A 27,898-nucleotide genomic window follows, 5' to 3' on the forward strand; every position below is an offset into this window, starting at 1 on the left:
CTGTTCCTACTCCTCAGGGCTCCACAGGTTTTAACAGAGGTATAATGTCCTTTTTCTACCTCTAACTTGCCTGTTGGATTGGGAGATGATCCCTAAGAACTTTACTTCGAAGGGATTGTGTCCTCCGACGTATTCCTTATCTTAGATATCTCCTTCCAGCTCTGCTGGCCTCGGAACATTTTTCTCTAGCGAGCGCTGCGCGTCGACGTCCGCCGAGTCGATGTCCCTCGACAGCTGCCGTATCGACGTCATCCTGCCTATAAAGGCCGCGTGCAGCGTCCGTTGCTCAGTTCCGTTTTTCCGCGCTTACTCAGTGCCTCGGAATACCGTTGCTCAGTTTCGTAGACAATTTATCCTTTCTACCTCGAGATATTCGATCCGTACTCGATGGCTTCCTCATCGGAACCGACGACCCCTCGGTCAGGCTTCAAAAAATGCCGAGATTGTGGGAAAAAGATGTCGCTGACTGACCCTCACAGAGTTTGTCTGTGGTGTTTGGGAGCTGAACACCATTGTTCGGAGTGCGAGGACTGTATGTCCATGACAGCTAAGGCCCTGAAGGAGCGTAGGGGGAAGCTGGCGAAAGGTAAGACTTCAAAAGCTTCTTCCTCGACGAAGTCGAGACATTTGTCTCCTCGTCACCATTCGCGCTCCAGGTCTCGGAGTGGGTCCCATCACTCCTCGAGATCGAAGCACTCGAAGAGGAGACGTCGAAGATCCCCTTCTCCGTCCTCCTCTTCCTCTGTTTCTCCTAAGAGAATCCCTTGCCCCACGAAACATAGTTCCCGGGCTGAATGGGAGGAATTCCGCAAAAATATGATGAGCGTCTTCGAGAAAGCGGCCTCGACCCCCTCGAAGACTGCCAAGAGCGATGCTCTGGTCGAAAGACCCGAAGGTCAAAAACGCCGCGAGTCGCAGTACCCGGCGAAGGAAGATTCTCGAGCGCGTCACGAACCCTCGAGTAAAGCTATGACCTTGAAACCTTCTTCGAAGGTTCCGTCAACGCCGAGGTCGGTTTCTTCGACGCCATTGTCGAAGGGACCTTCGACACACGGGTCTGTCGACTCGACGCCATCTTCGACACCGGCGTCGACGCCAAGGAAAGTCACGGTTACGACGCACCCAGTGACTATCCCCAGGTCCTCGATGACGATGGCGTCGAGATTGTCGACTTCCTCTAGCAGAATCCCAATTCTTTCGAGGACCTCGAGGCCTCCGCCTTTTTTTTTCGACGCCACGCCCGAAGCCTTCGACGTCGGCGTCGACAACATCGACGTTTTTGAGGCCGATTATGACAAGTTTGGCACCCTCTGCCTTGGAGATGGGTTTTACACCCTTTGTGAGTTCAGAACAATTGAAAACTATGTCCTCAATTTTGGAAGAGGGTGAATTGCCTGAACAGGAAGACACATTTGAGTTGCAGGGACCTGCAACCCCAGTTAGAGAGGAGTTATCCTCAGAAGAACACAGGTTAAAGGATCTTCATGATTCCTTACATGAGGCAAGTGGGTTAGACACTTCCCCTGAGGTGGAGTTTGCTAGGCCAGACCCGGGGGAGCATGCTGAAACCCCCTATAGAGCCTTAATGGCCAGGATCACAGAATTTATGGGGTGGTCAACACCTTCACAGGCTTTCCAACAAGATGACCTCACGGATATTCTTGACAAAGGTCCACAGGAGGATCCTGTAGTGCCCTTTCATAAAGCTCTTCAGAGGAAGATTATGACGAACTGGGAAACCCCAGATGTCGTCCCGGCAGTAAATAAAAAAGCTGTCTACAAAATACAGGGTATCTTCTGCAGACCCGGAGTTTTTGTCAAAACACCCATCCCCAGAAAGTCTGGTGGTACAGGCAGCATCTTCTACTGACGTCAAGACTGCTTACCCTACCGTCCCACAGGACAGGGACGATAAGAAATATGATGCTATGGCAAAGAAAGTTTTTTTCGGCATGTAGCATGGCGTTAAAATCTGTTAATGCTACTTGCACCCTTGCTAGATTCAGCCATACACTTTGGGAGTGTGCTTCTACAGCGGCTGACTGCATCCCGGAGGGAGAAGAAAGGGAAGCGTTCCTAAATATCATACAGGACGGTAAAGACGCTATGTGCGAATCCCTCCAGACGGGCATTGATTCGGCTGACAGTATCAGCAGAGCAATGGCGGCAAGTACAACAACCAGGAGATTTGCTTGGTTGAGAAAGTCTGGTTTTGCCCCAGATGTGCAAGCCAGGCTCTTGAACATGCCATTCGATGGCTCTTCTTTGTTTGGGAAAAAGGCGGATGACAGTTTAGAAAAACTGCAGACATCAAAAGGAGCAGCAAAATCCCTAGGCGCTGCAATCCATCACACACCTTTTCGTCCCACAGGAACCTCTGCGAGGGGCAAGTCCTTTCGCTTCTACTCCGCATTCGGAAGAGGCAGAGGACGACCGGCTCAAAGGGGACAAAGAAGAACTACCCGAGGTGGACAGGGTAGATATTCAAAAGCCGCAGCAACAGCAGGTGCCTCTTTACCATCGCCATCTGCATCAGCCGCCCCAAAACCACTATGAGGACTTCCCTCACAGGACACCTGTAGGAGGCAGGTTAACTCAACATCTGGCGGAATGGCAGGCTATCACGTCAGATGCTTGGGCATTGGAAACAGTTGCCCAAGGTTACTGCCTGCCTCTCCTACGCATATCTCAGAGTCATCCACCGGGATCAGCTCTCAGAAAGCTCCAGATCCGCTCCTCTTGCAGGAAATTTTAGACCTGCTAGAGAAAGGTGCCATAGAACCGGTACCTGTAGCGGAGAGGAACAAGGGCTGGTACTCCCCTTACTTTCTCATTCTAAAGAAAGACGGAGGACTGAGACCCATCTTGGACTTGCGAGAATTGAACAAATTCCTCAGGAAAGACAAATTCAAGATGGTAACTCTTTCTCCGATCCTTCAGGCCCTTCAGTTCCAGGACTGGTTGGTAACTCTGGACCTCCAGGGCGCTTATTTCCATGTGCCTATCCATCTCAAACACAGGAAATACCTGAGGTTCGCAATTGGCAACTCTCATTATCAATTTCGGGTACTGCCATTTGGGCTGACCTCCACCCGAGGGTCTTCACCAAGTTAATGTCGGTAGTGGCGGCAAGTCTAAGGAGGGAAGGGATTCACGTCTACCCCTACCTGGACGATTGGTTGATCAGGGCTGTATCTTCGGAACAAGCTCAGATCCAGCTAAATCACGTTTGCCACCCCCTTCACAGACTGGGCTTCTCCCTCAATTTAAAGAAGTCACAAATTATACCATCACAGAGACTCCAGTTCATCGGAGCGATCCTGGACACTTCCCTGGGAAAAGCCTCGCCACCAGAGGTGAGGGCTCAAGATATTCTACAGATGGTTACCAAGTTCCAAAATGCCCACGTCTCCCAGCCTTCGACTTTTTGAGGTTGCTAGGCCTCATGGCATCCTGCATTTTCCTAGTGCCAGAGGCTCGCCTGAGAATGAGATCTCTCCAGTGGGCACTGAGGACTCAGTGGTCACAATTCTCAGGAAGAATGATAGATCTTCTTCAGGTTCCCGACAGGGTGGTTCGAGACCTTCAGTGGTGGGCCTGTCAGTAGAACATTCTGAAAGGAGAGCAGTTTTGGCAACCTTGGCCGGAGATAACAGTAGTCACGGATGCCTCACTCACGGGGTGGGAAGCCCACGCCAACAACTTGACCATCAGCGGTCGTTGGTCTCCATCGGAGTCCAGACTACACATCAACCTGTTAGAGCTGAGGGCCATCAGACTTGCGCTGAAGGCTTTTCTGCCATCTGTACAAGGAAAGAATGTCCTGATAATGACGGACAACACAGTGGCCATGCATTACCTCAACAAAAAAGGAGGCGTAGGATCACTACCTCTGTGCAGAGAGGCGATGCAGCTCTGGTTTTGGGCAATCCAAGAAGGAATTTCTCTATCGGCAGCTCACCTAGCCGGAGAGAAGAACTTGACAGCAGACGCTCTGAGCAGGCAGAGCAAAGTCTCCCACGAGTGGGAACTAGCTCAGGAAGTCCTTCAAGAGATCTTCACCCTTTGGGGAACCCCTCAGGTGGATCTGTTCGCCACCAGTGTCAACAGGAAGTGCGACCTGTTCTGCTCAAGGGAATTTCCCCCGAGAGGAGCTCTGGGAGACGCATTCATAGTGGACTGGGAGTTTCCACTTCTGTACGCGTTCCCACCGGTCCCTGTCATTCCTCAAATGATCAGGAGGTTGAGAAGATTCCGGAAAACCATGATCCTAATTGCCCCGGATTGGGCCAGGAGAATGTGGTACCCAGACCTTCTAGACTTGTCCATCTGCCCTCCAATTCGACTTCCACTCAGAGAGAACCTACTCTCACAGAAGGGAGGTCAGGTTCTCCATCCAGACATCAAAACCCTCAACCTTCACGCTTGGCTTCTGAAAGGCTGAGGTACAAGGATTGGGACCTCCCTGATGATGATATGGAGGTGTTGCTTTCGGCAAGGAGGCCAGCAACAAAGTCTTTATACCGCTGCCGTTCGAGCAGATTTTGCAGCTGGTGTAGTGAAAAGAATATCGACCCTTTTTCATGTGGTACACCAATGGTTTTGTCCTTCCTACTCTACTCTGGCGAATTCAGGCCTTCAAGTTGGCACCATTAAGGGCTATCTCGCAGCGCTATCCATCTTTAAGCGCACTGCGGAAGAACCATCCTATTTCAAGTTACCCTTGGTAATACAGTTTCTAAAGGGGTTAACTAACGTTTATCCCCCAAGACCATTCCAGGTTCCCCTATGGGATTTAAACTTAGTCTTAACTTTCCTGATGGGCACAACTTTCGAACCACTCCATTCTTGTTCGTTAAGATTTCTTACCCTTAAAACTGTTTTATCAATAGCACTTACATCTGCTAGAAGGGTGAGCGAGTTACAAGCTCTTTCTTGTAAACCCCCTCATACAATCTTTCACAAAGACAAAGTTGTCCTGCAAGTGAAGCCTAATTTCCTCCCAAAGGTGGTTTCTGAATTCCAGATCACTCAGAAGATTACCCTGCCATCTTTCTATCCTCCTCCTCATCCGGGGAAAGATGAAGAGAGGTTACACAGGCTGGAACCTAGAAGGGCTTTTAAGTTTTTACATCAGTAGACTGGCCAGGATAAGACAAGCAGACCAGCTGTTTGTAGGCTACACAGGTCACAAGCTGGGGTTACCGATAACTAAGCAGACCATTTCCAGATGGATCATTCTAGCCATTTTGGAATGTTATAAACTGGCAGGAAAAGAGCCCCCTCAAAACCTTAGGGCTCATTCGACCAGAGGTATTGCAGCTTCATCGGTCCTCAAAAGAGGAGTGCCGGTTAAAGACATTTGTGCGGCCGCCACATGGTCGTCCGTCCATACCTTTACACGATTTTACAACTTGGATTCCTCCTCCAGTCAAGAGACTAGGTTTGGAAGGGCAGTATTGCACTCTATTCATCAATAGAAGGCAGCATGAAGTCAGTACTCCCACCTCCAATAATAGAATACTGCTATGGGAGCCTATCTAAGATAAGGAATACGTCGGAGGACACAATCCCTTTGAAGAACAAGTTACGTCTTACCTTGTAACGTTCTTTCGATGGGATGTTCCTCCGACGTATTCCTTATCGACCCTCCCATCCATCCCCGCAGTTCTACTTCCCTTGTTGTTACAGCTTACACTCCTTCAGCATGATTAGTCTAGTCCAGACAGAAATACTGTGGGCTACAAAACGGAACTGAGCAACGGACGCTGCGCGCGGCCTTTATAGGCAGGATGACGTCGACGTCGATACGGCGGCTGTCGAGGGACATCGACTCGGCGGACGTCGACGCGCAGCGCCCTCTAGAGAAACATTTTCCGAGGTCAGCAGAGCTGGAAGGAGATATCTAAGATAAGGAATATGTCGGAGGAACATCCCATCGAAAGAACGTTACAAGGTAAGAAGTAACTTGTTCTTCTATTGTTCTTCAACTTTAAAACACATACAAACTGTCTGTTGGCTTTGCCAACACCTGTTCAGACTTCTTTAAAGACTCCTAGCACCCTGCAAAGATTTGCATTGGGACTTCTGACTCTACGGGCAGTAGACCCCAGCTTTTCTAGTAAGGGAAGGACGTTTAAGAGTATGGCCTTCTGTCTATAAGTCTGTGCATTGTGTTTTAACTCCTTTCTTCCTTGCATCTTACTTCTCGAAATTGATTACTTGTTCTTTCTTCACTTGCTTTACTATACCACAATGTTCAGTTACTGATCTAACTGTGTTTAAATTTAAAGTGTTGGTGTTCTGTGGCCAGAGCACCCCAAAAGTGAATGTGTATATAATAGTGTTTGTTAGTGTGTTACTTACCATTTGTTTTTAAATAATTAGTTGTTTAATACCAAGATAATTTGGCTATACATTAATGTTTTTACCTGTACACCAGAATTGGGTAGTTTGTCAGAATCTGACAAAAGTGCTGATTCTAAAATGCCATCTTAACACTGGTGACGAAGTACCTCTCCTTCAGCAACCACAATGAAAGACCTTCAACGAGGCAGCCTCTTAGTGAAGCAGGTTTGGTGAACAAGCAAGGGTCTGGAAGGAATGAAGAATGAGCACAAGAGATTGAGCATCAGCAAAGTCTGTTTTTCTTGTGGAGAGAAACAGCAGCAGAACTGTGAAGACTGTCCTTCAAGGAAGTTACCCAGCAAGATCCACAGCACTAGAGCTTGTTTGGTGTCCTAACACAAAGAAAACCCCTCTCTTATGATGATGCAGATGTTGTACACTAGATCTGGCCTACAAGCCTGAGGAGGTCTTCCAAACAGTGGCAGAACTGTGAACCAGTTAAGCCTACTCGTGCAAAGGAGGTAGACACTTTTGAAGGCCTCTCTTGATCGAAAAAGGGCAGAGCTTCGCCTGACATGAGGTGGCGTTGCCAATGGTTGTTTCCGGTGCAGAGGATAGTTTTGGCGTTGGTTTTTGGATCCGGTAGTCTGCGTTTCGGTGCTCCGATGGATCACTTCTAGACAGCGGACAGCTGGCTGCCTCCACTGGACTGAGGATAGGACCACCGCTCCAGTGACCACCTCAGAGGAACCCAGGACACGATGCAGGTGGAGATCAACGATAGCCACACAGAAGAAATGGTGTAAGCCAACCCTTATTGTGGTAACAAAGGAACTGATCCTGCTAGGCCACTCTTTATGTTGGAGAGCTGCAAGGATCAACTTGGAATGAGCGAGGTATCCCAGAAAAAAGGATTTCAGCCCACAGGATGTTTCAGGGACTCTTCTGAAGGCTTGCAAGTGCAGGGTTGTCGAGCAGTGGTCGAGGGTGTTTTTTCCACCAGCCCAGGCGGTCAAGGCACTGATGAAGGCCTTCTGGAGAAAAGCAAAGGAGAAGGCTTAGCTGGCACGGTTAAAGAAAGCAATGCTGGCTGGCTTCCAAAAAGTCTTGTTAGATGCTTCTCTTCGTAGGGGTCTAGGCTCTGACGATCTGAAGAATGGCTGCAGAAGTTCCTCTTTATCTAGGATTCACCCCTGAGCCCATCAATGGTAGGGATCTGCACCATTCAAACATGCAAACCATTCATATGAAATGCCCAGCAATAGGTACACTTTGGCATGGATGTGAACTCACTGTCCAACCCCCACATTCGGCCACAAACGCATACCACCTCTTGACAGGGAAAGCTGGAGCTTTCCCCAGGAAAGGGCTTACATGTATGCCAAATCCGGTCCTGTGAGGGCAGGAATAAGGCCAAACAAGATGGCCAAAAGCACAGGCAGCAATCTCGTGGCACAGCCATTTTAGCATATATGGTACTTTTTTGGGTATTAAGCAGTAAAATCCAAAAGTGCACGAGACAAAAAGGAAGACTGTAGAAAAGTGTCTGCTGCCCTCATCCCATCCTGATCACATCATTCATGCAAGTAACCACAAAGTTACCAATAACAAGCTATGGGGACACAAAGTGTCTCTACCACACTTCACAGTAAGGTACTGTGTGCAGGGAAAAATACAGAGCATTTTACAATGGAGAACAGAGTTCTCAGTGCCTCCGAAACAGATGATTTTAGCAAGGCAAGTGAAGTAAAATGGCTTCACATACTTCCAAAAGTCAGAACGTGTTACAAACAATAGTAAAAAGGTGGGGTGTCTCATTGTTGTCTTTGGAGGGAAAGCAGCAGAAAGAAAATCCTAACAATGACACATTTTCCTGCACTTAAAACAGCAGGAAGAAGGCCAACAAAAAGCTAGTGAGCCAACAAGACCGTTCTTAAACAATGAGGTTAGCCATTGTTGCTACAATACTGGACAAACGGCTACCTTGTAGTAAGAAATTAAGATGCACAGAGCTACACTACCATCAGCCTCTTTAACTGCGCTGCTTAAGGAAGGCTTAGAGTGGACCTCACCCCCCTGCTGTGGTTTAAAGTAGTGTAAACTGGTTTAGCGTTTCTTAGACTTCCCGATCTACATCCTGTGGGGCAGTATCTGTGTGCTTGATGGCTTTTAGGCCACCTGTTTGACTGGCCTCACATCCTTTGTGTGCTACCTGGATTGTGATTGGTCAGTGAATGTGATGATCGTCTAGGACCCTGTGCATTCCTCCGTTCTGGTTCCGAACTTTCCTGAAGACTGATGATGTTCGTACTTTGGCAATACTGGCTGGGACCTGGGTCCTTTCTTCTTTGCACCCCTGCATCTCTATGCATTTGAAATACGTTTTTGGGCATCCTTCATTTCTTCTAGCTGAACTATTCAGACGTTCTTGCTGGACGACTCTCACCTGCAGCTCCTGATCTCCTGGAAAATGCTTCTGGCCCAAGGATTTATATGTGGAATCCTCCCTGCTACCCCTAGCCTGACAATGAACTGCCTGCTAGTCTGCTTCAGCTCCTATTCCTGCTGGCTGCCTGGAACTTGCTGCTCCTCTTGGTTGACCTGAACCTTTGTGGGTGGCCTTCACTGCTGCTCAGTCAGTTGTTACTTCTACGGTGTCCTGGCCTCACTGCTTGCCATCATTGGGATCACCTCATCGGGAGTCTGGCTGTAGCCTGGATTCATGTCCCGCTGACCAAAAATCTCATTCGCTAGCCAGACTTGATCCCTTCATAGAAATCTAAATATTCACCCACAGTTCCTGTGCCTCCCTCGCTGGAACAGACACTGTTAGTAGTCTTCACTGGGTTCCTACACCCTGATTGTGTAGTTGGTTGCCCCCAGTCGCAAGGTCTCCTTGCCTTGCCTTGCCTTGCTTTGGGTACAGGGTGTTTCTCTACCTCACTTGCCACTGCCTCATTAACACCACTGGATTGCACAATTGAGAGCTTGTGCTCACTCTGAATCCAGCTCTTCCAGGCCTGCAGGTTCTCAAAACGTGGGCTACATCTCTTCTTGGTGGCTCCTTTAAATGTCCACCCTCTGCTGCACCTATGGGCAGCAAGCTATACGTACCTTGTTTTAACCCATAGCTGCAGCTGTTCTGTTATGCTTGTCCTGTTATTTTTGCTATTTGAGACCTTTCCAAGCCTTTAGGACTCCCCTTATGTGACTGCTATGTACCTGCCTGTTCTCCCCCAGTTATTGACTGTACCCCATGGGGTCGTGGAACTCTTACAACCATTCAGCAGTAATTCTAAGTGCTTCAGTGATTTTCTATGCATGTTTGTGTAAATCACTGTCTTTCATTCTGTTTGAATGGTACATTGCATCTAGGTTTGTGTTTCAGTGTAGCCATTCTGTTCTACAGAGGTTTAACGGTGTACTGGTCCCTGATCAGAACCGGTAATGCATTATATTGCAGTGTGTTTTTTATTACATTTTTGTAATTCCTTTGTCTATGGGTCTACTGTCATCTTCTTTATATTTTGTTGAATATTTGATCAGTTGCTCCAGGTGCGCGTTAGATCTGCTCTAGTGCCCTGTATTCTGTGATTACTGACATGTTATGCATAGGCATCCTTTTTCACCACCAATTAAGCATTACCAAGTGTACAATCGTTTTTAAGGTTAGGTTACTATTTGTATCGGTAGCTTTGAGTGGGCAGGTTTTATTCTGCGACTTGTAATGTTTTTATAATACTAGCAAAAGTACCCGTTGTCCGAATGGGTTCTATAGACATCTTCGTGTCGGTTGAGAAACATTTTTTGTTTCCCTTCCCGGTGAAGATGGTTAATGGCTTTTGTTGGCAGGCCCCATCTCGCAAAAATCCTCTGGAAAAGAAATTTCACCTGATGCAGCAAAAATTTGGAAACTTCTGGAATGCAACCTGCCTTTACCTTTGCATCTTAGGTGCATTTGCCTCTCATACATTTTTTGTTTCCCTTCCTGGTGAGCATGGTTTACTGCTTCGTCAGCAGGCCACAAACACATTTTGACTTTTGTTGAATTCCAGGGAAAGGGGTGGAGTGTCCAAATGTCATGTAGCCAGTAATGTCCGGAGGGTCTTTACAGGTAACTATGCAACATTTGGTGCAGATTGGTGAAACGGGGTAGAATTGTATAAGGAACAATGCTCCACCAAGCCACAAACACACACTCAACTTTTGACATATATATATACATATATATATATATATTTCTGATGTTTGTTAATCTGCTTAGAATCACATGCTGTGCATAGGTCCGACATCCAGTGGTCACTGCGGAGTATTGCATTTTGTTTTTCGTAGTCGAAAAGGGGACGTCGACAAGGCGTGTCTGTAACACTATCCCTATAGTGACGTGCGTTGTACCCACAATCCCTCACGTGTCGAGGTCCCTCAGATTGTTTTTTTCCGCCCAGCTTCTGGTCGCCTTACGCGGAGCTCCTAGAGAAACATTGCAAACACTTACTACGGACCTCGGTCCTTAATTATACTTATTATATTGTTAAAGATCCCTCCCCTCGACGTTGGCTGTGAAGCTGTTTCTCCGCCGAGCAGGTTTTCGACGGAAGGGAAGAGACGGAGGAGATCCTTCGGCGCTGCCGAACACGTGGCCTGGCCTCGCCGGCCAACATACAGTAGGGAGAGTGGGGGTTCAAACTTTTATCTTCTCTTTGAGAATGTCTTTCTTTCTCCCCTATCTTTCCCTTGGGGTTGTTATCACCAGTTATTATTGCCTCAGCTATGGAGAGGACACCTTTTAAGTTTTGCCCATGCTGTAGGGGCAAATACACTTGGAAGGACAAACACAAGCTCTGTAATCGTTGCTTGCCCCTCGATCATAAGGAGGACAGCTGCACGGCCTCTAAGCTCTTGAAACCAAGAACTCTTAAAGAACGGAAAGTTAAGAGGTGGGCGGACTACGCTATGTCGCAGTCAGTTTCCTCACCCGCCGCCGCTGTTACAGAAAGTGATGAGGAGGGTGATAACTCGACGTCCGTTACGGAAGTCATTAACCCCCAGAAGGAGCGCTCACGCTCCTCGACGTCCGTCCCCGGCCCCGACGGGCTCGGCTCACGCCCTGCTTATGGGGATGAACACCCCGGCGACAAGGACGCACATAAACCCCATAGGCCTAAGCACACAACCCACGGCTCTTCTTCGTCGAAGACGAAGGATCCATGAGCGCCGAAGGGGACGCAGGGCACTCCGGCGTCTACCTCAGACCGTAAGGGTCTCAAGCCCCACCCGCAAACGCAGCCGCGACCAGCGATTGGGCTTTCATCAAACACGGGCGCTACCTCAAAATCATCCGATGTAACGCTCCATAGAGCGGCCGTCGACGAACAACGCATAACGCAGGCAACGTCGACACCAGAGCCCTCTAGTGACAAACTCGTTGTCGAGAGCCTGGCGAGAATTGTTTCCGAAGACAAACGTAAGCGGACGACAAAACAAACGTCGAATACCGCACAAAAAGCTATGGAAACGCCGAAAAAGCACAAGGGTAGCCAGGAACTGCCCCCTTCATCTAAGGGCACTTCTGAACTACCGGAGCGCTTTTCAGAGGGCGACGGAAACCTTTCTTCGACGTTGTGGGAGCTTTCTAAGCGTTTTGAAGGTGAAAACACTGATTTTCCCCCCCCCTCTAGACTATTCAGGGGTCCCCCATGAGACCCTTGAAAGACTCCATTCTTGTATGGAGAAAATGGAAAGGTTTTTGGGAAGCCAAAACCCACCCACACCCAAAAGACCAAGAGAATGGCCCCAGGATGACCCTAGGGTCAAGATTCCTAGGCTGTTTCCCCCTTCTACAGACGTATATGACCTCACTGGAGAGGAACAATACCTCCAGGAAGATGAGGAGTGTTTGGGTGGAGAGGAAGAATATGAGGAAGAGGGGTTTGAAGAAGATCCTTACACTAATGCAGGAGCTTTTGAAGAAGATACAGCTACCTCGCAGCCCTGGCAATCCCCATCAGTGCAGCCTTGGCAATCCCCATCAGTGCACTCAGACCCTGATGTCTTTCACCCTTCTCCTCCCAAGGATTCACCTATTGGAAACACCTCTCCCATAGATGACCAACCTTCTCTTAATGCACTATTGCGCAAGGCAGCAGCGCATTTTGAAATAGACACAGGGGAGACTCTTCCTGACATAGACTTTGTAGAGAAAGTTATTAGGGAAAAAGCCCCTGTTAGTCAGGCTATTCCGCTCCTGGCCTCTTTAAAGAGAAGAATAACTCCTTCCCTTTCCAATCCTGCCTTAGTCAGAGGGGTCAACCCTCGGATAGAAAAGCTCTTCAGCCCTTCCTCCTCTGACCCTTTGTACATCAGAGGACATTCTATTCCGGACTCCCTCGTAGTTACTAATACGAGAAAAAGAGCGGGGGTACCACTATCCACTAGTGAGACACCACCTGACAAAGAAGGCAAGAAGCTCTATGCACTTGGAAAGAGAATCACGACGTCCGCCGCCTTCTTGCAAATAACAATTCCCTACTAGCTAGCTACGCAGATGCACAGTGGAACAAGCTGCGCAGCGAAGCAGAGGATGCACCAGAACCCCCGCGTTCACGCCTGTTAGCTACAATCTCAGAGGGAACTCTTGTAAACCAGGGCATCGTAAAGAACTCCTTAGATGCCGCAGAGACAGCTGGCCGTTCCCTGGTTCAGGGAATACTTCTCAAACGCCATGTCTGGCTGCGCAATTCGGGATTTAAGCCGGAAACCCAGGCTTCCCTGATAAATAAGCCCATAGAACAAACACATCTGTTTGGAAAAGCAGTTGATGAGGCCCTAGAACATGCGAAGAAAGAGTTTGATACCATCAAGACTCTTGACCAAATTTCTAGGCCCCCGAACAGACGCGGCTATGGCAATAAGCGCTCCTTTCGTGGCCAACTCCAGCAGCAAAACCAACAGCAATTTTACTCTGCTACCAACTGGCCCTCTAACCAGGGTAACAGCCAGTTCAGTCAAAGAGGCCAACGCCGTGGCAAAGGAAGAGGTCGCGGCTCCAGCCCCAGAGGTTCCACGCCCAATACCAACAAATGACCCGAAGATTCGGGTCCCCTCCCATGCATCACTGGTCGGGGGCCGGCTAACATCGTTCCTTTCAGCATGGGAGGGAATATCGTCAGACAGCTGGGTATTATCCACCATAGCCCACGGATACTGCATCGAATTCAACGGTTCACCGAAGTACAGACCCCCCACGGAACCGACGCATGACACCGGAACACCTCACCATTCTTCTTCAAGAAGTAGAAGAGCTACTGAAAAAAGAAGCTATAGAGGCAGTCCCCCTATCTCAGGTAACAGAAGGTATTTATTTAGTGTACTTCCTTGTACCCAAAAAGGACTTAACCATGCGCCCTGTATTAGATCTGCGACCAGCGAACAAGTTTGTCAAACCCCAAAAGTTTCGTATGGTGACCTTGCAGGAAGTAATCCCACTTTTATCACATGACAACACTAGACATGAAAGATGCATACTTTCATATTTTAATGTTGCCAGCGCACAGAAAATACCTCAGGTTGAAGATAGAGAACAAACACTACCAGTTCAGAGTACTACCCTTCGGGATAGCATCTGCACCAAGGGTATTTACGAAAGTACTGGCAGTGGCAGCGGCCCACCTGCGCAGGTTATCCATCCCGGTATACCCTTACCTCGACGACTGGCTCATAACAGGGGATTCTAACGAAACATGCTTCTCCAATACCCAAAAGACCGTAGACCTTTTGTCCCAACTGGGCTTCTCCATCAACGAAAAGAAGTCCAGCTTAGACCCCAGCCAAATCAAACAATTTTTAGGGGCTCTAATCGAACAAAGGATGGCCTCGTCTTCCCCTCCAACGAGAGGGTCCAAAACATGCTGTTTCAGATCCCCCATTATGTAGCAGGTCGAGAGGTGACGGTACGCAAAGCAATGCGCTTGCTAGGGATGATGGCGTCATGTATTTATTTGGTACCTCACGCGCGCCTGCGCCCAATGCAAGAGTGGCTCTACAGCCAGTGGTGTCAGGCCAGCGGACAATGGGACGATCTAGTGGTGGTCTCGCAGGCCTTGGTGCTCTCGCTACGGTGGTGGACAAAAGAAAACCTGTTATTAGGGAAAACTTTTGCCACACCCGCAGTGGAAGCCACTCTAACCACAGACGCATCCCTTACAGGATGGGGGGCTCACCTATCCCATCAGACTGCTCACGGAGCATGGACTCTGAGCTTAGCATCCAAGCATATAAACCTGCTGGAACTACTAGCAGTGTTCAAAGCACTGAAAGCCTTTCAGGAACACCTACAAGGAAAGACAGTGATGGTCCTCACAGACAGCACCACAGCCATGTACTACCTCAACAAGCAAGGGGGCACTCACTCTCCAGGACTGTCCAAGCTGTCCCAGAATATATGGAAGTGGGCTCTCAAACACAACATGTTCCTACTATCACAACATGTACCAGCGGAACTCAATCTGCTAGCAGACAAACTCAGCAGAGATTTCCCCCTGCCCGAAGAGTACGAATGGCAATTGCACGAAGACATCGTCTTAGACATCTTCACGCAATGGGGATTCCCGGAAATAGACCTGTTTGCAACTCTGTAAAACTCACAATGCCAAAGTTACGCCTCCAGGTACCCCCAGAACCAGTCCAAGGGGAACGGTCTGTCGATTCAATGGTCAGGGAAATTTGTTTACGCCTTTCCCCCCGACTCCCCTTCTCAACAAAGTGGTGCACAAGATGCACCAGGAGCAGGTTACCATGATACTAGTGGCCCCAATGTGGGCACGGCAGCCATGGTTCGCTCACTTGATGGAGATGTCCATATCTCCCCCAGTGAAACTTCCCTGCCCGTACAACATGCTGTCACAGGACAAGGGCAGGACACTGCATCCATGCCCTCAGACCATGAACTTAGCAGCCTGGCTCCTGAGATCATAGAATTTGGACATTTACAACTCCCTCAGAGATGTATGGACATCCTCAGGGAAGCCAGAAAACCTAATACTCGCCACTGCTATTCTAGCAAGTGGAAAAGATTTGTCATCTGGTGTAGAGGTAAGAGCATCAACCCGGTTGACTGCTCTCCCACTAACATTGTTCTGTACTTGACCCATTTACTGGATTCAGGTCTAGTGTTCAATTCCATTAAAGTCCACCTAGCGGCACTTTCTGCATACACCACTTCCCAACTTAAAGTGTCGTGGTGGAGGATACCAGTTATCAAGGCCTTCATGGAGGGGGTAAAGAGAATACACCCTCCGATAGCTAACCCAGCTCCCGGATGGGACTTAAATGTGGTACTTTCTAGACTCATGGGCCCTCCTTTCGAACCCATGCACAAGGCAACTCTTAAAGACCTCACTCTTAAGACTGCTTTCCTAATAGCTATCACCTCCATTAGGAGAGTAAATGAACTACAGGCTCTTTCTGTACTAGACCCCTTCGTAACAGTTCACAAGGATAAGGTGGTTCTACGCACACACCCAAGGTTTGCACCAAAATTCATCTCGAAATTTCATGTAAACCAGTCAATAGAACTACCAACGTTCTTTCAAAACCCTTCCAGCTTGGGAGAAAAAAGTCTGCATACACTAGATGTATGCAGAGCTGTCATGTTCTACATGGAAAGAACTAGACCACTCAGAAAGACTAATCAGTTCTTTGTCTCTGTGGCAGCAGGAAGAGAAGGAGATGCAGTTTCAAAGTCCACTATATCTAGATGGATTGTTCAATGCATCACTCTCTGTTACACTCTTGCTAAGAGAGAACTACCCTTCAAGCCAAGAGCACATTCCACTCGAGGCACTGGGGCTTCCATAGCGTTCATTGCAAATGTTCCCCTTGAGTCCATCTGCAAAGCGGCTACCTGGAGTTCTGTGCACACCTTTACAAAACACTACTGTCTAGATGCACACTCTAGATCTGACTCCCAGGTGGGACAGGCAGTATTAAGACATCTTTTCTCTACTGTTCCTTCTCATAACCCACCGCCAACTCCGGGTACTGCTCGCTAGTCTATGCACAGCATAGACTAGCGCATGTGAATCTAAGCAGATTAACAAACATCAGAAGACAATGCATTCCTTACCGTAAAAGCATTTCTGATGGTTGTATCTGCTTAGATTCACATGCGCCCACCCTTCCTCCCCGCTCGGATGGAAGGAACATAGACATCCTTTTCTATATTTCTCTCTTTTCTGTACTCACTCACGCCTAGAAGGCTCCCTCAGGGCAGAAAAATACAAACAGAGGGACCTTGACGCGTGAGGGATTGTGGGTACAACGCACGTCACTATAGGGATAGTGTTACAGACACGCCTTGTCGACGTCCCCTTTTCGACTACGAAAAACAAAATGCAATACTCTGCAGTGACCACTGGATGTCGGACCTATGCACAGCATGTGAATCTAAGCAGATACAACCATCAGAAATGCTTTTACGGTAAGTAATGCATTGTCATATATATATATATATATATATATATATATATATATATATATATATATATATATATATATATATATATATATATATATATATATATATATATATATATATATTTATTTATTTCTGAGGCTTGTGGAATCTGCATAGGCCGACATCAAGTGGAAGCTGCGGAGTATTAGTTTGTTTTTCGAAACCCGAAAATGGGCGTTGACATAGGGCGTGCCAGTAATACTATCCCTAGTGTGACGTCCACTGTACTCATGATCCCTCACGCGTGTAGGACCCTCAGATTGTTTTTTTCCGCCATACTGGTCGGAAGCATTTCGTGGAGTTCCCTGGCCTTAGCCATACTTTGGCAAAATATTGTTATTTTCCCAATTCTCCACCCCAACGTCGAGTCACCGAACTTCCACACTCGACGCCAGCCCGGAGAAGAAATAGACCGTCGAGAGCTGCACAACGGATTTGGGCCTCGGAAGGCCTCTGGCCTCAGCCCTGCAAGTAGGGAGAGTGGGGGGTGGACATACTCTACACTCTTTTGGTATATAGGTACATTCTTATATATTCCTACACTTAGCCCGCTGCCACAAGGTGCGTATGGAGGGTACCCCTTTCCAATTCTGCCCCAAGTGCAACCGCAAGTACCCTTGGGTTGACAGACACGCCACGTGCAATCTTTGCTTGCCGAGGGACCACCCCGAGGCGAACTGCAGAGCGTGTAGTAGGTTTAAATCGAAAACACTTAAGGACCGTTCAATCAAGCGTTGGGCCCACCACGCCAGGCGTCAGGAGGCCATGGCAGCGTAGGGCACCTTCAGCGATGGCAGCAACGCCGTGCTTTCGGACGGCGAGGGCAACGTGGCGTCAAGAGACAGCTGAGCGCAAGTCCCCGACCTTGGAAGGTCGTCCGGCAAGGCGGCTATGGGGAAGACCCCCGGCGACAAAAGTGCTATCCACAGCACTTCCACAAAGCACATGAAGTCCAACCGAGACTCGACGCGCACGTCGAGTTCTCGGAAAGAGGCACATAGAGAACGGTCCGAATTGGTGTCCTCTGGGCGTTCTCAATCTAGATCGCCGCATGACTGCAGGCAATCATCCACTGTTGCCAAGAGTGCCTCGCTCCCCAAGTTAACGGAAGTTCGATCGTCGGAAGACGAAGCCGACTTCCATCCCCAGACCACACTCCAGAAGTCGCCGCCCGCAGACCACGTAATGGCGGCTCCCGAGTCCCTACCTCCATGTTCGAAAGATAGGGACACTACCCCCGAACCTAGACGCCAGGCGTAGGAAGGCTCCGAAGGGGTGAAAAAGCAGGGAAAACACTCTTCAACCCACAGGGAGGGGGAAAAACAACAAAGGAAGCAGTCTCAGCCTCCTTCCACACCTCTAAAACTTTCCACTCCACATAAACAGACAAGTCCCAGTCTTCTGTTATCCCAAAGACCTCTGCTAAAACCAGTAAGTCTAGTCAGGATAAGGCGGAGAAAGTTCCAGAAAGGGTCATTCCCAGTTCTAGAGAATGGTCTAGTGATGACCTAGACAGGGTTATATCAAGGATGTCATCATTGGCATATTTTTACGCAAAAAACCCTGAGCACTTTCTCTCTTATTCTCCCGACGGGTCAGCACCCTCAGGCTCTAAGGATCCAATGACTCCAAGTAAGAAGTCCCGGTTTGAAGCCCCCCGGTAGAGAAAGAACCCCCGGTTACTGACTCCCCTGTCGACAATCAACCTCTCCTGAATGCAGTTCTGTCCCGAGCGGCAGAACACTTCCACATTGACACCCAGGGTGCTCAAGAAGAAAGGGACTTCGCCGAGGAGTTAGTAGGAGAAAGGCGACCTGTTGCGCAGGCCATCCCTATCCTTAAGTCTATTCAGAGAAGAATAGACCCTTCACTTGTAAATCCCAACCTCACCAGGGCAGTGAACCCAAGGATTGAGAAACTTTTCAGGGCAGCCCAATCAGACCCACTATACATAAGGGGGCATCTGAAGCCGGACTCCCTGGTAGTTACAAACACCCGTAAGAGGGCGGGAACACCCTTGTCATCGTCCGAAGGTCCTCCCGATAAGGAGAGCAAGAAACTATATGGTTTGGGCAGGAAGGTAGCCTCCTCTTCAGCCTACCAGGCAAGGATTGCCAACTCCACCACCCTGTTGGCCAGTTACAACTGCCACCAGTGGGAAGAAGTCACGGCACTCATAGACTCCGCCCCAGAACCCTTAAAGAGCCAATTGACACGAGTTTCCGCCGAGGGAAGAGCTGTGTCCGGTTGCATTTTAAAAGCAACCTTGATTCCGCGCATAACGCCGGCAGATTGATAGCAGAAGGGACTGTTATCAAGAGACACGCTTGGTTATGGCAGTCTGGATTCAAAGCTGAAACCCAAGCATCATCGTTAGATAAACCGGTGGAGCCAGATCTGTTTGGTAAGGCAGTCGAGGACGCGCTGAAAAATGCCAAGGACGAGTATGAGACACTCAAAACCCCAGGTCAACTAACCAATAAACCCCCTAATCAGAGAGGGAATGGCAATTTTCATCGCCCACGTGGACACAATTCCCAGAGAGGATCTAACTATTCCCAGGGGCAGGGTACATCATGGAACAATAACAACCAGCAGTCTACCCAGGGTTATGGCAGGGGTAATAAAAGAGGACGTGGTAAAGGTAGAGGCAGCCCCACCAAAACAGTAATGCTCCGTTCAGGGTCCCTTCTCACGCAACCCCAGTAGGGGGGACGCATTTCCAACTTCACCCAAGCTTGGGAAGGATTTGCATCAGACAGATGGGTGCTGTCCACAGTATCCGCAGGGTACTGCATAGAACTGTTGGAGCGTCCCCGAAACCATGCTCAACGACAAAAATACATTCTTTGAACCACCAGAAGATCCTCCTCGAGGAGATCGTCAATCTGCTACCAAAGGACGCGATAGAACTCGTCCCGGGACACCAGGTAAACAAGGGTATTTATTCAACTTACTTCCTTGTGCCATAAAAAGATTTGACAATGCGCCCAGTATTGGACTTACGGCCTGCAAGTATGTCAAGCCCCAATAATTTTGCATGACTACTCTCCAAGAGGTAATCCCCCTCCTAAAAAAGGGGGATTACATGGCAACATCGGACATGAAAGATGCCTTTTTTTTCATATTTCCATGTTCCCAGCGCACAAAGTACTTCCGCTTCAAGGTGGACAGTCGGCACTACCAGTTCAAGGTACTGCCCTTCGGGATAGCTTTGGCTCCAAGGTTTTTCACCAAGGTACTGGCGGTGGCGGCAGCACACCTACGCAGGGAGGCAATCCCGGTGTACCCTTACCTGGACGACTGGCTCATCACGGGGGAGACCCCAGTAATTTGCGGAACAAACATTCAAAGGACGATCGACCTCCTCTTCGAATTGGGGTTCTCAATAAACGAGAAGCCAAGTCTGGTGCCAAGCACCTCCAAACAGTTCCTAGGAGCTATCCTAGACACTCAAGAGGGGTTGACCTTTCCATCCGAGAAAAGAATTCGGAATATACTACTGCAAATTCTGCATTATCGGGCCGGTCGCCAGATAACGGTACGCAAAGCAATGTGTTTGCTGGGTATGATGGCGTCATGTATTTACCTGGTCCGCCACGCGCGCCTTCGCATGCGTCCCATGCAGGAATGGTTGGCGAAACAGTGGTCTCAGGCAAGTGGTCAATGGGACGATCTAGTGGTCGTTTCGCCAACACTTGTACAAAGCCTTCACTGGTGGACAAGAGAAAATCTGTCCAAGAGGAAACCCTTTTACGATCCTGAGATACAGGCGGTAGTCACAACCGATGCATGCCTGACAGGGTGGGGAGCTCACCATCTCCACCACACAGCTCAGGGTCTCTGGTCTCACTCAGTGGCCAGGAATCATATCAACCTACTAGAGCTTCTGGCGGTATTCAGAGCGCCTCAAGCATTCGAGCCCTACCTGCAGAATCTGTCAGTGCAGATCCGGACGGACAGCACTACAGCCATGTCTTACCTGAACAAGCAAGGGGGGACTCGTTCGCCAAATCTGTCCAAGCTTGCCCAGAAAATCTGGATATGGGCACTCAGACGGAACATCTTCCTGTCATCTCAACATGTTATAGGGGATCTCAATTCTCTGGCGGATGCTTTGAGCAGAGACTCCCTTCCAGAGGAACACGAATGGTGTCTACACAGAGAAATCGTAGAAGATATCTTCTCTCAGTGGGGTTCCCCCACTATAGACCTATTCCCCACAAGCGAAAACAGACAATGCCCGGGATTTGCATCCAGGTTCCCCCAACCAGACTCCCAGGGGAACGCCCTGTGGATGAACTGGTCAGGGATGTTTGCGTACGCTTTTCCACCAACTCCCCTCATCAGGAAGGTGGTCAACAAGATGAACAGAGAATCGATGACACTCGTCCTAGTTGCTCCCATGTGGGCCAGACAACCGTGGTTCCCGCACCTACGCAGACTAGCAGTGTGCAAACCCATCAGACTCGCAGGCTGGTACAACCTACTGTCCCAGCACCAAGGGCACAAGGTGCATCCTCAACCCAACTCATTGAACCTGGCAGCATGGCTCCTGAGGTCATAGAGTTTGGACATCTCAAGTTACCACAGAGATGTATGGACATCCTAAAAGAATCTAGGAAGCCAAACACGAGGCACTGCTACTTTGACAAATGGAAAAGATTTGTTATCTGGTGCCAAAATAATCAAATCAACCCAGTTGATTGCACTCCTTCAACAATTGTCACATACATGCTACACCTACTGGATGCAGGACTGGTTTTTAACTCACTAACGGTACACCTGGCAGCTCTGTCAGCATACACCACCTCCCATAACAAGGTGTTGTGGTGGAAAGTACCAGTAGTTAAAGCCTTCATGGAAGGAGTAAAGAGACTTCACCCTCCTATTTCAAACCCACCACCAGGATGGGACGTTAATGTGGTGCTTTCGAGCCCATGCACAAAAGCAGTCTCAAACACCTGACTTATAAAACGGCCTTCTTAGTAGCAATTATATCTATTAGAAGGGTCAGTGAAATTCAGGCTCTGTCAGTGCAAGATCCTTTCTTTACAGTTCATAAAGATAAACTGGTTTTACGCACACACCCTACGTTCTCACCTAAGTTTATTTCTAAATTCCACATTATCCTGTCCAACGAGCTTCCGGCTTTCTTCCAAGACCCACAGAGCTCGTCTGAGGTGAAACTACACACCCTAGATGTGCGTAGGGCGGTCCTCTACTATGTAAACAAGACCAGACCGCTAAGGAAAACAGACCAACTGTTTGTCTCATTAGCTACAGGCAGAGAGGGGGATCGTGTCTCTAAAGGTGCCGTCTCTAAGTGGATTATTAACTGTATCCAGCTGTGTTACTCCCTTTCTGAAAAAACTCTGCCTTTCACGCCAAGAGCCCACTCTACAAGAGGCATTGGGGCCACTCTGGCTTTCATTGCAAATGTACCCCTTGACACCATTTGCAAAGCAGCTACTTGGCGCTATATTCACACTTTTACTCAGCACTACTGCATTGACACCCATTCCAAGACAGATACTCAAGTGGGACAAGCGGTTCTAAGACATTTATTTGCTCATGACCCTTCTCACATTCCACCTCCTTCAGGTACTGCTCGTTAATCTATGCACAGCATGTGATCTAAGCAGATTCCACAAGCCTCAGAAGGGATGCATTACTCACCGTAATCGTATTTGTGATGCTTGTATCTGCTTAGATTCACATGCGACCCACCCTCCCTCCCCTCTGGGGGAAGGCGCATGGATGCTTGTAGTCTTACCTTTCTATCTGCTTGGATTATCTGTACTCCCGCTACTCCTCATGCTACCTCATGTCAGAGAAAATACAATCTGAGGGTCCTACATGCGTGAGGGATCATGGGTACAGTGGACGTCACACTAGGGATGGTATTACTGGCACGCCCTGTGTCGACGCCCATTTTCGAGTTTCGAAAAACAAACTGTAATACTCCGCAGCTTCCACTAGATGTCGGCCTATGCACAGCATGTGAATCTAAGCAGATACAAGCATCAGAAATACGATTACGGTGAGTAATGTATCCCATATATCTATATATATATATATATCTATATATATATATATATATATATATATATATATATATATATATATATATATATTTCTGAAGCTTGTGGAATCTGCTTAGATCGCATGCTGTACATAGGCCGACATCTAGTGGAAGCTGCGGAGTATTAGTTTGTTTTTCGAAACTCAAAAATGGGCGTCGACACAGGGCGTGCCAGTAATACTATCCCTAGTGTGACGTCCACTGTACCCATGATCCCTCACGCGTCTAGGACCCTCAGATTGTTTTTTTCCGCCATGCTGGTCGGAAGCACTGAGCGGAGTTCCCTGACTTAGTCAGATTTTGCAAATATTGTTATATATTTCCCCTTTATTCCACCTATACGTCGAGTCTCCGAACATCGACACTCGACGCCGGATCGGAGAAAATTCAACCGTCGGACTACAGCGACGGATTTGGGCCTCGGAAGGCCTCTGGCCTCGGCCCGGGCCTGGGAAGTCCTCTGGATTCGGCCCTGCAAGTAGGGAGAGTGGGGTACACTCTGATTAATATAGGTACATTACTTATATTCCTACACTCCCAGCCCGCTGCCACAGGGTGCGTATGGAGGGTACCCCTTTTCAATTTTGCCCCAAGTGCAACCGCAAGTATCCTTGGGTTGACAGACACGCCACGTGTAATCTCTGCTTGCCGAGGGACCACCCCGAGGCGAATTGCAGAGCGTGCAGTCGGTTTAAACCGAAGACCCTTAAGGACCGTTCGACAAAGCGTTGGGCCCACCACGCCAGGCGACAAGAGGCCATGGCCGCGGAGGGTGCCTTCAGCGATGGCAGCGACGCCGTACTTTCGGACGGCAAGGGCAATGTGGCGTCGATGGACAGCCAAGCGCAAGTCCCCGACCTCGGAAGGTTGTCCGGCAGGGCAGCTATGGGGAAGACCCCCGGCAACACGAGCGCTACCCACACCACTTCCAGCAAACAAAGGTCCAACCGAGACTTGACGCGCACGTCGAGTTCTCGGAAAGAGGCACGTAGAGAATGGTCCACCGAGTCAGTGTCCTCTAGGCGTTCGCGTTCGAGATCGCCTCATGACCCCAGGCAACCCTCCACTGTTGCTAAGAGTTCCTCGCTCCCCTTAGTGACTGAGGTTCGGTCGTCGGAGGACGGCGCCGACCTCTACCCCAGGCCGCACTCCAGGAGTCTGCGTCTACAGGCAGCGCGAAGGCTGCTACCGAATCCCTTACACTTTCCAGAGACAGGGACTCTACCCCTGAATTTCGGCGCCAGGCATCGAAAAGTTCTGACAGGGCCCAAAAATCGGGGAAACACCTGGCCTAGCCGGATCGTTGTCTGTCCGTCCTTTGTTCCCCCTTCCGTGCCTCATCATGCCTTGAAACACTTGTGTATAGGCGCGTTATAAATGCCATATCATATCATATATATCACTGCCCGGAACTCCTCTGGGTCCCCTTATGCCCACAACTGAAGTTAGGCCACACGAACAAAGCCGATCCATCCTCACCCCCAGGCAGGCAGGGTGAAGTGATACATGGGCTGGGCGTTGAGGCTCTCGGGCTACGGATACACCCAGAGGATTGACACAAGGAGTGCGGAACGAATAGGGACCATGGCAGGGATGGAGGAAGACTGCATGGCCACGTAAAAGGATGTAACCTCAATGATGGATGAGATCAGGAGCATGAAAGAGGACATCGGTGGGAAGGTCGATAAGATCACAGAGAATCGACAAGATGGAGGAGAGACTCCAGGAGGTGGAGCACAATCTGTCTTCCCTCGATAAAATAGAAACACAAATGGACGTGAGGATGACCGAAATCGAACGTAGAGAAGCAGAGATTGCCTTAAAGATGGACTACTTCGAGAACAGGGAGAGGAGGAACAACCTCAGAATTTTTGGGCTACCGGAAAAGGAGTGGGAGACTGAAAGAGACCTGAAGAGAAACTTATATGAGATTATGAAACTTGTCTTCGGGGACAATACCATAAATGAACCTGGAATTGAGAGGATACATAGAGCAGCTGGCACCCCTGAGGGCCCTAGATCCATCCTCGCCCGCTTCCACAACTATCCTGACAAGGTTAAGATCCTTTAGAAGACGAAGAAGTCGGAACCCGTCACCATCCGTGACTCTAGGATTACTATTTTTCAGGATGTATCGCCCCTGACCCTCGCCAAGAGAAGACTGGGTCAGCCCTTCACCAAGTGGATTAATGAGAAAGGTGTTCGATATAGATGGGGGTTTCCACTCTCCATAACAATTGAGATTGATGGACGTAAATATAAACTGATCAGAGGATGAGATCAACAGAGCGAAGAACGATCTTTTGGGAGGTACAGAGGCCCTGCGGGATCACGGGAGAGGGACAGAGAGGACAGACAGTGGCAAGTAAAGGGACCCAGAAGGAAACGTGTCCCTGGCCAGGAAGTACAGGATACTAAATGCTTCCTCTGCAGCGGAGACCTGACGTGAGATGGCTGTGGTCAGTAACCTCAAGTAACTCCCCCATGGCTTAGAGAGGGGGAGGACATGAGGGAGGGGCTGGGTTAGGCTGTCATACTCGAGGTTTACGGAGTATATACTGGTTATTTATTTTATTTATTTTATATTTGTAAAGCGCCTGGCAGCCCGGAGGCATTGTGGCGCTATTCAAAGAATGTGACTTAGTTACAGGGGTTGGGGTAGGCATAAAGTATACATTAACAGGCAGGGTTGTAATGATCATAGGTTATACATTTTTACAGACAGTGTTCCAGTGGTCAAATGCCTTACATGTAGGCATGACGAGTGAGCGGCTTACATGAAACAGGGTTTTTAAAGAGATTCTGAAGGCCGTGTGGGATTCCATGCCTCTGATGGCGGGAGGTAGTAGATTCCAGTTGGTCGCCGCAAGGACTGGGACGCTGGAGCTGCCTGCTCTAATCTGAGGCTTTTGGGAATAGAAAGACGGTTGGTTTGACCAGATCTAGCAGGTCTGCTTGATGGGGGCGCAGAGAATCTTTGCGCGAGGTAGCGAGGTGCTCCGTCCTGGCAACATTTGTGGGCGAGTGCAAGGGATTTAAAGAGGATGTGTTCTTTAACGGGCAGCCAGTGGACAGATTTTCTGGTGTCCGAAATGTCTTCTCTTTTCGAGATTCCTGTGGCTGCTCTGAGAGCATTGTTCTGCACTGTTTGAAGTTTCTTGATGTTTTTGGCTGATGTGCCTAGTAGGAGTGCATTGCAGTAGTCTAGGCGAGATCCTATGATTGTTCTGGCAATGGTAAGGGAGTTTTGTTGCGTTAGGAAGGTCCTGGCAGCAGTGATAAGTTTTGAGTGGTAGGCTGCCGCTGATGAGATAACATTCACCTGTCTTGTCATGGTGAGGTTGGAATCCGGGTAGACTCCCAGTGTTTTGACTGACTGGGATACAGGAATACTAGAGCTGTCTATGAGAAAGGAGTCCTATCGAGGGCCCATTTTTTTGATTGTGGTTGGAGAGCCGATGATGAGAAGTTTGGTCTTTTCGCTGTTTAGGCAGAGCCAGTTTTTGGCCATCCAGGTCTGGATGGTGGTGTAAATGGAATTGAGGGTGTTTTGGTCTGCCTCGTAGTCGCCTGACAGGGGGATGAGGACTTGCGTGTCGTCTGCGTAGTTGGTATAAGAAATACCCATCAAATCGAGGTATTTGAATAAGGATCTAGTGAAAAGGTTGTACAAGGTGGGTGAGATGCAGGACCCTTGAGGAACCCCACATTTGATTAGATGTGGGTGTGCGCAAGCTTGGTCTGAAAAGACTTTCATGCTCTCCCACTGAGTAAGGATGCGATCCATGTGGTGGCATTTGGTGAGAAGTTGGCAGCTGTGAGGTGGTGGAAGAGGGTCTCATGGTCCCCCAGGTCGAACGCCGCAGAGAGGTCGAGGAGGAGTAGGAGGAGGGCTGGTTTGCCCACGTCTCTGAGGTCGTCAATTTGGTTTTTGAGGTCCAGTAGCACGGTTTCGGTGCCATGGTTGGGTCGAAAGCCCGACTGTCGGAGGCCAAGCAGATGATGCGTTTCTAGTTATTTTTGGACTTGGGTGAAAAACATGTTAGAAAACTTAGCGATAGTGGGGCCAAGGATTTCTTTTGGGGGGGGGGGGGAAGTGGGCTCAATGGTTAAATGGTGTCATTTGAGATGACCCGATTTGCGGGTCCGGTTGGTGGTTCGGTCGCACCATAGGATGGGTCAGGCCGAGCACCAGGAGGTGTGTGGGAGGGCGAGGGAGGGACAGGGGTTTTGGGGGATGGTTGGCTCTTAAGCAGTCTAAGTTTTGGTTTGGGTGTTGACGGTGTTCACTTTCTTATACAGTGACGTAATAAGTGGAGGAGAGGGTGCTCCTGTCATGGGGTGACCTGCTGGCGACTAGGGATGACGGACCGCGAATGGGCTCCCTGAGGGTGGGTACTTTTAATATTTAAGGGTCTGAACTCCCCGACAAAGAGATCCTTGGTGGCCAGGGAATTCCATTGATCAGGGTTAGATATCCTCTTCCTCCAAGAGACGAAATTCATGAGGGGGGAAGAACGGAGAATCCCAAATGGCTCAGTGCGACACAAATTCTGGGGCTCGGGTCCCTGTAGCAAAGCCGGAGTGGGGATTCCAATCCGCACGACACTCGGGATGGTGGTATCAAAGGTTTGGTCAGATGTGCCGTGGGGGGGGGGGGCACATGATTTCGGGGAGTATCCAAAAAGTGTCCTTTACGTTCGCCACGATTTATGCCCCCAACCGAGGGCAATTGAGATTCTTGAAGGGTACCCTCCCTAAGATCTTGAGCAAACGCTCGGGACATCTGGTTCTGGGGGACGATTTTAATATCTGGGCAAACCCTGACATGGACAGGCAGGTGAGGCACAATAGAGAACAAGAGCCCCCGAGACAGGGTTATGGGGAGGTCTGGGAGTCTCTAGACTTATATGGGTTGCGAGATATTTGGCTTCCCCTCCACCCGCAGGAGA

The 27,898-nt window shown here is 49.1% G+C and overlaps 1 protein-coding gene across 1 annotated transcript in view; it reads left to right on the forward strand.

Annotated features, from left to right (window-relative positions):
• Positions 1–27,898, forward strand: part of MCM3AP (minichromosome maintenance complex component 3 associated protein) — a 1,669,219-nt gene that overhangs the window by 469,290 nt on the left and 1,172,031 nt on the right. The window lies entirely within an intron of this gene.

Source organism: Ambystoma mexicanum, chromosome 9 (genome assembly GCF_040938575.1).
Source record: "Ambystoma mexicanum isolate Mex_15411 chromosome 9, UKY_AmexF1_1, whole genome shotgun sequence".
Lineage (NCBI taxonomy): Eukaryota > Metazoa > Chordata > Amphibia > Caudata > Ambystomatidae > Ambystoma > Ambystoma mexicanum.